The sequence below is a fragment of the Bombina bombina genome, chromosome 7 (genome assembly GCF_027579735.1).
Source record: "Bombina bombina isolate aBomBom1 chromosome 7, aBomBom1.pri, whole genome shotgun sequence".
In the NCBI taxonomy this organism is placed as follows: Eukaryota; Metazoa; Chordata; class Amphibia; order Anura; family Bombinatoridae; genus Bombina; species Bombina bombina.
Genome location: NC_069505.1, coordinates 202,810,887 through 202,821,578, shown reverse-complemented (window position 1 = coordinate 202,821,578; position 10,692 = coordinate 202,810,887). Strand labels below are relative to the sequence as shown.

General features: G+C 36.0%; 2 non-coding genes across 2 annotated transcripts; both read left to right on the top strand.

Moving 5' to 3' along the window:
• Positions 1-4,333: 4,333 nt before the first annotated feature.
• TRNAC-GCA (transfer RNA cysteine (anticodon GCA)) lies at positions 4,334-4,405 on the top strand. Its single transcript has one exon. It is a non-coding gene; the product is annotated as a tRNA-Cys (tRNA).
• A 3,211-nt stretch (positions 4,406-7,616) lies between these two features.
• Positions 7,617-7,688, top strand: TRNAC-GCA (transfer RNA cysteine (anticodon GCA)). Its single transcript has one exon. It is a non-coding gene; the product is annotated as a tRNA-Cys (tRNA).
• Positions 7,689-10,692: the final 3,004 nt, after the last annotated feature.

Below are 10,692 nucleotides of genomic sequence, written 5' to 3'. Positions count from 1 at the left end.
TGGCTTCCCTGATGCACGGATCCTCACTGGCGGTCCTCAGCGGCGGTTCTCATTGGTGGTCTTCAGCGGCGGTCTTCAGCGGAGGTGGTCCTCATCGGCATGGAGGCTCCTCTTCATGCGATCGTCCGTCGCACACTGAAGATTGAATGCAAGGTATCAAATATTTATTGGGGTACCTTGCATTCCTATTAGCTGAAATTTTGAAATCAGAAATAGGATGAGAACTACTAAAATCTTATTTAATGATTTGAATAGCTCTAATCCTATTGGTTGATTTCAAAATTTCAGCCAATAGGAATGCAAGGTACCCGAAATTGATTGCGGTACCTTTGATTCAATTTTTAGTGTACACTGGTGATCGGATGAAGAGGAGACTCCCGCCCCTAAGGATCGCTGCTGCTGAAGACCGCTGCTGAAGACTGCCGCTGAGAACTGCCACTCCAAATTCGCGCATCGGGGAAGACTGCTCCGAGCCGCCTTCACACAGGATGAAGATAGAAGATGATGGAGCCCCCTGGAAAAAGTCCTTCTCTGCCAGACTTCAGGAACGGTGAGTACCTATTTGGGGCTTAGCTTTAGGATTTTTTTTTTTTTTTTTTAAGATTAGGGATTTAATGGGCTGTAAAAAAGCTGATTGCCTGAGTGTCCATACAAATGCCCCTCTAGGGGCAATGTGAAGTTTTTTTTAGTTTTAGGTTTGTGTGTTTTTTGAGTGGAGGGGTTTTACTGTTAAGGGGTAATTGGTAAGTTTTTTTTAACTAAAAGTGCTGTTAAACTTAGGGCAATGTCATACAAAAGGCCCTTTTAAGGGCTATTGGTAGTTTAGTATTAAATTAGTTTTACATTTTTTATTTTGAATAGGTTTGTTTATTTTTTCTGTAATTTTACATTTTTTATTTTTAATAACATTAGCTTGTATTTTTTAACCATAGACAGCCCTCTGGGCAGGCTTATCGCCTAATGGGTAATAAAGGGATTATCTATCTTTTTAAACAATACAAATTCTTTGTAGACTGCCCCTTTAACTGCTCCTTTAACTAGTCAAGGGTGATTTTTTTTTTTCTCAGACTGACATAATTTACAATCATGCTTACAAAAAACCTGTTTGTAGGAGGGGTTTGGATTGCTTCTCTCAGTCAATCAACCCCTGTAATGGTTGCCATTAAAGGGACAGTAAAGTCATAATTAGACATTCATGATTTAGACAGAGTATACAATTTTAAACAGCTTTCCAATTTACTTCTATTATTTAATTTGCTTTCTTCTCTTGTTGTCCTTTGCTGAAATGTTTATCTGGGTAAGCTTAGGCGCAGCAAAGAACCTTGCTTCTAGCTGCTGATTTGTGGCTGCATATATATACAGATTGTCATTGGCTTACCCATGTGTTCAGTTAGGAATCAGTAGTGAATTGCTGCTCCTTCAACAAATGATACCAAGAGAATGAATGCAATTTGATAATAGAAGTAAACTGTGAAGTTGTTTAAAATTGTATGTTCTACCTAAATCATGAAAGAAAAATTTTGGGTTTCATGTCCCTTTAAGATCTTTTGAATCACACAAGAAAACAACCATGACAATGGTTGTTTTGTGGTTCACTTCCAACTTTCACTACAGATTCACTTCTGTAGTTTGTATCTGTATGTCCCATAATCCTTTGTTCAGTAGAATTTTTAAACTGCTTCCTAGTTATTATCTCTTATCATCCACTGATGTAACAGAACAGAGGATAATGGGAGATAAATTGGAAGTGGTTTCTAGACAATAAATTAGTTAACAAATTTTTGGATCCATTCGTTATTCAGATTCATTCCTTATTAGTTACAGAAACGGTTATTCACTTTCAGCTAGATTACGAGTTGTGCGTTATGACTCAAATTGTAGCATTATGACCCATAACGCATCAATTTCCCTAACGCAGCCATTACAAGTTTGAAAAAACCTCCATAACGCAACAAAAATCCCCATCTACGCACAAATCCATAACGCTATCCAAGACCAGTAGTTATTGATATATCGCAACCAAAAAATTCACTAATCACTTCAAAAATATTATACAAAGTACACTTACACTCATACAAACACTGTACAATAAATACATTTTTATTAACATTTAAAAAAAATATATAACGGATCAAAGATACGAGATCTTGTGTGTTAGAAAAAAATACACACAAATCCATTTTATATTGACTCACATAGACATACATGAACGTACACTCATTTAGCTATATAACTGTACAAATATCATCACATACATACATAATTTGATACATACAAACAATATAAAGCAAATTACTTAAACAAAACATTTTTTAATTATGAAATTATCATGATTTCATGTACTTTTTATAAAATGACATGACGTCACTCACTTTGCGCTCAACAGGAGTGTTGGAAGTTTTTTCTTTCAATTTCTCTCCTCCATTGACTTCTATAGGGAAGACATGCTTGTGCACACGATCGGCCTCTTTCCGTAACGCACGCGATAATTTTGTCTTTTTAAACTCGTAATACGGGTGGTCTACGGTGTGCATTAATTCATTTATTCTTGCATAGGTCCCGCAATGACAAATAGATCACAAAATATACTATTTGGCACTGTAGTTATGATTTTTACATGTGCGAACATCAGTACAAGGTCAAAATCATTTAGGAAATTACATTACATCAAGTATAAATCATGATCAATTGTATCATCACAAATAGGAAATAATTTTTAAGAATTAACACATATGCGAACTTCAGTACAAGGTCACCTGCTCCCACCCTCCCCGACACTGTAGAATGTGGTGAATAAACTGGCAGGCACGTAAATTAACAGGAAAGAAAACAGCCACCACATTAAAGGATAAAATCCAAACTTTAATCTTCCTTCATTCAAAATGACATTCCAATAAAAACAGGTTAGCAAGGATGTGGCAGCAACAAACTACATTCAGCAAATGGTGTGGCACGAATGGCTTTGATTAGTGCCACACCATTTGCTGAATGTAGTTTGTTGCTGCCATTTCCTTGCTAACCTGTTGAAGGAATAAAGGAAGATTAAAGTTTAGATTTTATCCTTTAATGTGGTGGATGTTTTCTTTCCTGTGAATTTAAGCAACATTGCTCAATCAGATTCTATGCCATGTCTATGCACACATTATACACAAGTATGCACTTTCAATCATTTGAGCGTGGACTTGTGTTTTTTAATATAACATTGCGTTTACTAAGTATTTGTTACGCATATGAACAAACATTACTAAGATACACTGTATATGTTATATTTTACACTTAAACACTTTCACAATATGATTTATTGGTGAAAAACAAAATTTCAACAAACCCCCCCCAAAAAAACACCCACTTTGAAAGCATTTGCGGCGCACAGATACAATCAAGTGTATACAATCAGCAATCATTACGAACATGCTACCATTGGACATTTTGCACTATAAATCACTCAAACACCATGGCCAATACGTCCCTTATGACCGACATTGTATCAAATCGCTTTTGTGTGTTTGAATACCTTGTTACTCATTTCGTGTTTGCTCTGCTATTTGGCTTGTGCTGCTTGGCTCTGCAAATATGGACATACCCCAGTTAGATTGTGTTGGTGCCGTTGGGCAAGTTATGTACAACAGACACAGGCATGCACGGTGCCTCGAAGAGGAGCATGTGGAACTCCTGAGGATTAGGACTCCTCCTGTTCACAGGATGAGGCTCACCTTGGATAACATGAGCGATGCCGAGGTTTTTGACAAATATAGGCTCAATAGACAGCAGCTATTGAGCCTTTATGATGTACTAAGACATTATCTGGAGCAACGCAGACACAAGTGCACTGCAATCCTTGGCATGTCCAAGATGCTTTGCTGTATACATGTCCTGGCGTCCGGAAGCTTTCAATCCGTAAAGGGGTACATATCTGGCTTGTCATAAGGTACCTTGTCTGTGGTTTTTAAAAAGGTTTCTGAATTCCATGAAAAGAATTTGTAGGCTTTTCGTAGGATTCCCTCAAAATGAGGACGATTGGAGATGCCATCAAGAGGGAATTCTATGGAATTGATTGATTGTACTTTTGATTGTACTATTTGATTGTACTATTGATTGCACTTTTGATTGTACTTTTATCAAGCCTCTAAAACTATTTTCATGTATATTAATTCATACGTAGTTCATTGATATCTGAAACTCCAGTCAGACATCAAAAGCAGAGATTAATCATCAATACATTCAAAACATTTCCCCAAATTATCATTATTACATAAATTAGTTTTTCTAACTAAATTCTGTACCTTTGAGATAACCAACATCACAAAAAGAAAACTACGGCATAGGTTTCCATGGGGATATAGCTCAGTGGTAGAGCATTCGACTGCAGATCGAGAGGTCCCTGGTTCAAATCCGGGTGTCCCTTTTGTTTATACCTTAAAATTTAGGGAACGCCATTCAAATGGGACTTATAAAAATGTGTGGGTTTTCAAAAGTCTAATAATTGATAGCTATTATTCATGTCAATTTGTAAAATTAGCCAACGCTATCTTTTAAACAATTAAGAGTACATACTACACATTGTAAAGGAAGATATAAACTGCAAGCCCAGTGTGTTTTCCTGAAATATGATTATGAAAAGATAACATTTTGAAGAGACTTTCAAGAAAGCCTGATAAGATTAGAATAATATCCTTAAATTAAAAAAACATTAAGAAGACCAAAACATGGTTAAAAAATGAATATTAATACAAGTTAGTTTGACAAGACTTTCATGTACTTTTTATAAAATGACATGACGTCACTCACTTTGCGCTCAACAGGAGTGTTGGAAGTTTTTTCTTTCAATTTCTCTCCTCCATTGACTTCTATAGGGAAGACATGCTTGTGCACACGATCGGCCTCTTTCCGTAACGCACGCAATAATTTTGTCTTTTTAAACTCGTAATACGGGCGGTCTACGGTGTGCATTAATTAATTTATTCTTGCATAGGTCCCACAATGACAAATAGATCACAAAATATACTATTTGGCACTGTAGTTATGATTTTTACATGTGCGAACTTCAGTACAAGGTCACCTGCTCCCACCCTCCCCGACACTGTAGAATGTGGTGAATAAACTGGCAGGAACGTAAATTAACAGGAAAGAAAACAGCCACCACATTAAAGGATAAAATCCAAACTTTAATCTTCCTTCATTCAAAATGACATTCCAATAAAAACAGGTTAGCAAGGATGTGGCAGCAACAAACTACATTCAGCAAATGGTGTGGCACGAATGGCTTTGATTAGTGCCACACCATTTGCTGAATGTAGTTTGTTGCTGCCATTTCCTTGCTAACCTGTTGAAGGAATAAAGGAAGATTAAAGTTTAGATTTTATCCTTTAATGTGGTGGATGTTTTCTTTCCTGTGAATTTAAGCAACATTGCTCAATCAGATTCTATGCCATGTCTATGCACACATTATACACAAGTATGCACTTTCAATAATTTGAGCGTGGACTTGTGTTTTTTAATATAACATTGCGTTTACTAAGTATTTGTTACGCATATGAACAAACATTACTAAGATACACTGTATATGTTATATTTTACAGTTAAACACTTTCACAATATGATTTATTGGTGAAAAACAAAATTTCAACAAACCCCCCCAAAAAAAACACCCACTTTGAAAGCATTTGCGGCGCACAGATACAATCAAGTGTATACAATCAGCAATCATTACGAACATGCTACCATTGGACATTTTGCACTATAAATCACTCAAACACCATGGCCAATACGTCCCTTATGACCGACATTGTATCAAATCGCTTTTGTGTGTTTGAATACCTTGTTACTCATTTCGTGTTTGCTCTGCTATTTGGCTTGTGCTGCTTGGCTCTGCAAATATGGACATACCCCAGTTAGATTGTGTTGGTGCCGTTGGGCAAGTTATGTACAACAGACACAGGCATGCCCGGTGCCTCGAAGAGGAGCATGTGGAACTCCTGAGGATTAGGACTCCTCCTGTTCACAGGATGAGGCTCACCTTGGATAACATGAGCGATGCCGAGGTTTTTGACAAATATAGGCTCAATAGACAGCAGCTATTGAGCCTTTATGATGTACTAAGACATTATCTGGAGCAACGCAGACACAAGTGCACTGCAATCCTTGGCATGTCCAAGATGCTTTGCTGTATACATGTCCTGGCGTCCGGAAGCTTTCAATCCGTAAAGGGGTACATATCTGGCTTGTCATAAGGTACCTTGTCTGTGGTTTTTAAAAAGGTTTCTGAATTCCATGAAAAGAATTTGTAGGCTTTTCGTAGGATTCCCTCAAAATGAGGACGATTGGAGATGCCATCAAGAGGGAATTCTATGGAATTGATTGATTGTACTTTTGATTGTACTATTTGATTGTACTATTGATTGCACTTTTGATTGTACTTTTATCAAGCCTCTAAAACTATTTTCATGTATATTAATTCATACGTAGTTCATTGATATCTGAAACTCCAGTCAGACATCAAAAGCAGAGATTAATCATCAATACATTCAAAACATTTCCCCAAATTATCATTATTACATAAATTAGTTTTTCTAACTAAATTCTGTACCTTTGAGATAACCAACTTCACAAAAAGAAAACTATGGCATAGTTTTCTGTGGGGATATAGCTCAGTGGTAGAGCATTCGACTGCAGATCAAATCCGGGTGTCCCCTTTGTTTATACCTTAAAATTTAGGGAACGCCATTCAAATGGGACTTATAAAAATGTGTGGGTTTTCAAAAGTCTAATAATTGATAGCTATTACTCATGTCAATTTGTAAAATTAGCCAACGCTATATTTTAAACAATTAAGAGTACATACTACACATTGTAAAGGAAGATATAAACTGCAAGCTCAGTGTGTTTTCCTGAAATATGATTATGAAAAGATAACATTTTGAAGAGACTTTCAAGAAAGCCTGATAAGATTAGAATAATATCCTTAAATTAAAAAAACATTAAGAAGACCAAAACATGGTTAAAAAATTAATATGAATACAAGTTAGTTTGACCAGACTTTCTGATAACCATATTTAAGTTGATTGTACTTTTATCAAACCTCTAAAAATCTTCACATGTTCATGTCTATCACTTTATATACAGTTTATTGATATCTGAAACTCCAGTCCAATATCAAAAGCAGACATTAATTATAAATGCATTCAAAAACTTTTTTCCAAGTTATTATTCCATAAATTAGTTTTACTGGCTAAATTTGACACCTTTAAGATAACATACATTACAAAAAAGAAAATATAGATCCAGGTTTCTATTAATACATTAAGAAGACAAAAAAATTGACTGAAAAATTAACATTAATACAATGTCGTTTGACCAGACTTTCTGATAGTCATATTTAAGTTGATTGTACTTTTATCAAGCCTCTAAAACTCTTCCTATTTTCATGTATATTAATTCATACGTAGTTCATTGATATCTGAAACTCCAGTCAGACATCAAAAGCAGAGATTAATCATCAATACATTCAAAACATTTCCCCAAATTATCATTATTACATAAATTAGTTTTTCTAACTAAATTCTGTACCTTTGAGATAACCAACATCACAAAAAGAAAACTACTGCATAGGTTTCCATGGGGATATAGCTCAGTGGTAGAGCATTCGACTGCAGATCGAGAGGTCCCTGGTTCAAATCCGGGTGTCCCCTTTGTTTATACCTTAAAATTTAGGGAACGCCATTCAAATGGGACTTATAAAAATGTGTGGGTTTTCAAAAGTCTAATAATTGATAGCTATTATTCATGTCAATTTGTAAAATTAGCCAACGCTATCTTTTAAACAATTAAGAGTACATACTACACATTGTAAAGGAAGATATAAACTGCAAGCCCAGTGTGTTTTCCTGAAATATGATTATGAAAAGATAACATTTTGAAGAGACTTTCAAGAAAGCCTGATAAGATTAGAATAATATCCTTAAATTAAAAAAACATTAAGAAGACCAAAACATGGTTAAAAAATGAATATTAATACAAGTTAGTTTGACAAGACTTTCTGATAACCATATTTAAGTTGATTGTACTTTTATCAAACCTCTAAAAATCTTCACTTGTTCATGTCTATCACTTTATATACAAATTATTGATATCTGAAACTCCAGTCCAATATCAAAAGCAGACATTAATCATAAATGCATTCAAAAACATTTTTCCAAGTTATTATTCCAAAAATTAGTTTTACTGGCTAAATTCCATACCTTTACGATAACATACATTACAAAAAAGAAAATATAGATCCAGGTTTCTATTAATACATTAAGAAGACAGAAAAATTGACTGAAAAATTAACATTAATACAATGTCGTTTGACCAGACTTTCTGATAAAAGTTCCAAGAGAAGTGCTGTATAACTGTGACCTTATCGATAAGTCTATTAAAGAATGTCACTGCTATCAGACTAAGCAGCGCTTAACCAGTTCCTTGCACACCAAGGAGCACCCCAATGGCTCGATAATACACCCACAAAATAGTGTGAAATCAGCTCACCTGACGTTCCGTTCATTCAGACACCATTTCGACTAGTGCGTTTGCCCGGTAACATCCAAGCCCACTCTGATACACGCTTCCGTTAAACCTGCGTGATCATAAAGAAAAATCCCGTCCACTGTGCTAAGCTGCAGCTTCCGGCTTTCGGCGTCCTCCGGCAACGTCCCCACTCTCGCGGTGGAGCTGTCACATGTGGGGCGATATCCAATGGATAAGAACTGGCAGTCCCAGTATCCGGATAGATCTTCTGGCAATATGCAAATGAAGACTGGTGGAAAAAAAGCGATCAGTCCGGATGTAGATAAAACGTAACTTTTATTCAATACATAGGTATAAAAACCTCAGAGCCAAGGTCCATATCCAAAGGAGTTGTGTGTCAGATTGGCTTACGCGTTTCGGCGTGAGCCGTAATCATAGCCTGAACCACCTGACACACTGCACCTTTTTAAACTCTTAAAACATGCACTGATTGGTTAATAACAAACATAGCAAAATTTGCATAAACACACCTTTGGAAAGTGTTTAACACTTTAACAGTATTAAATAGGCCAATAACACAATATCATAGTAGGTTATCGTATCCATTAGTTCTCTTAAACCACAATGAATACATAAATACATAAATAAATGCAAGGTAATATGAAAGGAATCCATATAGAAGAATAAATCAAACCAAAAAAGGACCAAAAACCCAAACATATAGTAAACAGAGTGAAAAAATGTATTCTAAGATACAATGCATAAATACAAAAATGAATCAATATACATCAAAATACATGATCTGTTTAAAGCAGCACCTGAAATCAGATTGCTGGGGTACAATCTACCAATAATTAGGACCAAAAATATATAATATATGTCCCCACTGAATAAGTGCATATAAACTGTCAATATAAAATTTGGCACTAATACTTTAAACAGATAATCAATATAGAGAGAGTGAGGAGAGGAATATTTAAATATAAATCTGTGACATAACCATAGAGTTAAAAGGCAAACTAGATGGAAAATTCTAAATTCAATATTAAACTCATTATTGCCAGAAATTGATTAAGTCAAACTCTGAATTAAGTCCTAAAGGCAGTCTGGTTTTTAGCCTAAAAATCCAGAACATTTCCTGACGTTCAAGTCTTTTAGTGCGGTCTCCACCCCTGCCAACTAGTGGTATTCTTTCTATGATATTCCAAGCAAGAGTATCAATACTCTTATTATGATGATAAAGAAAATGTTGTACCAGGGGTGTTTTTGCTTTGCCAATCTGTATGGTTGAAAAGTGTTCCCTAATACGGGAATTCACGTCCCTTGTCGTGAGCCCCACGTATTGTAAGGAACAAGCCATACAGGTAATCAAATAGACCACAAAATTATTAGTGCAATTAAGGCAATTACGTATATCAAAAGTTTCTCCTGTTACTGCAGACCTAAACTGTGTACCCACAAGTGCATGTTCACATGGTTTGCACCTGGATTTACCACATTTGAACATGCCTTTGTGTTGTAACCAGGAAGAAACCTTGGGTTTTTGTTTAATGACCTCTGAGGGTGCCACAGAATTCCCTATTGTTCTAGCCTTTCTGTATGCACACCTCATTCCTTTATCCACTACAGAGACCAAACGATCATCTGCAATCAACATCTTGAAATGCTTACGTACTATATTGCACACTTGATTGTAGTGTGCACTATAGTTAGTAATAAAGATGACTCCATCAAAAGTGGTTTTAGAAGAATCAACCTTATCCTCCAACAGGAGATCCCTGTCCAGATCTTTAACCTCACATCTAGCTCTCTGAACTACATGTTTCTTGTATCCTCTGTCTCTCAAACGATGGCAAAGCTGGTCTGCCTCCCTTTCATAAAGAACACTATTAGAACAATTTCTTTTAGTGCGAATAAATTGTCCCTTAGCCACCGCATGCGGCACATGTGAAGGGTGACAACTTTTGGCACTTAATAGGGAATTGCCAGAGATGGGCTTCCTGTACACACCTGTCTCAATAGTCCCATCAGATAATCCCCGCAACCTAAGATCGAGGAAATTAATGGTGTCTTGATGGTATTCATGTGTGAACTGGAGGCCCATCTCGTTCTTATTTAACCAATCCACAAACTGTACAGCAGACAGTTCGTCTCCCTGCCATACCAGGAGCAGATCGTCAATGTAGC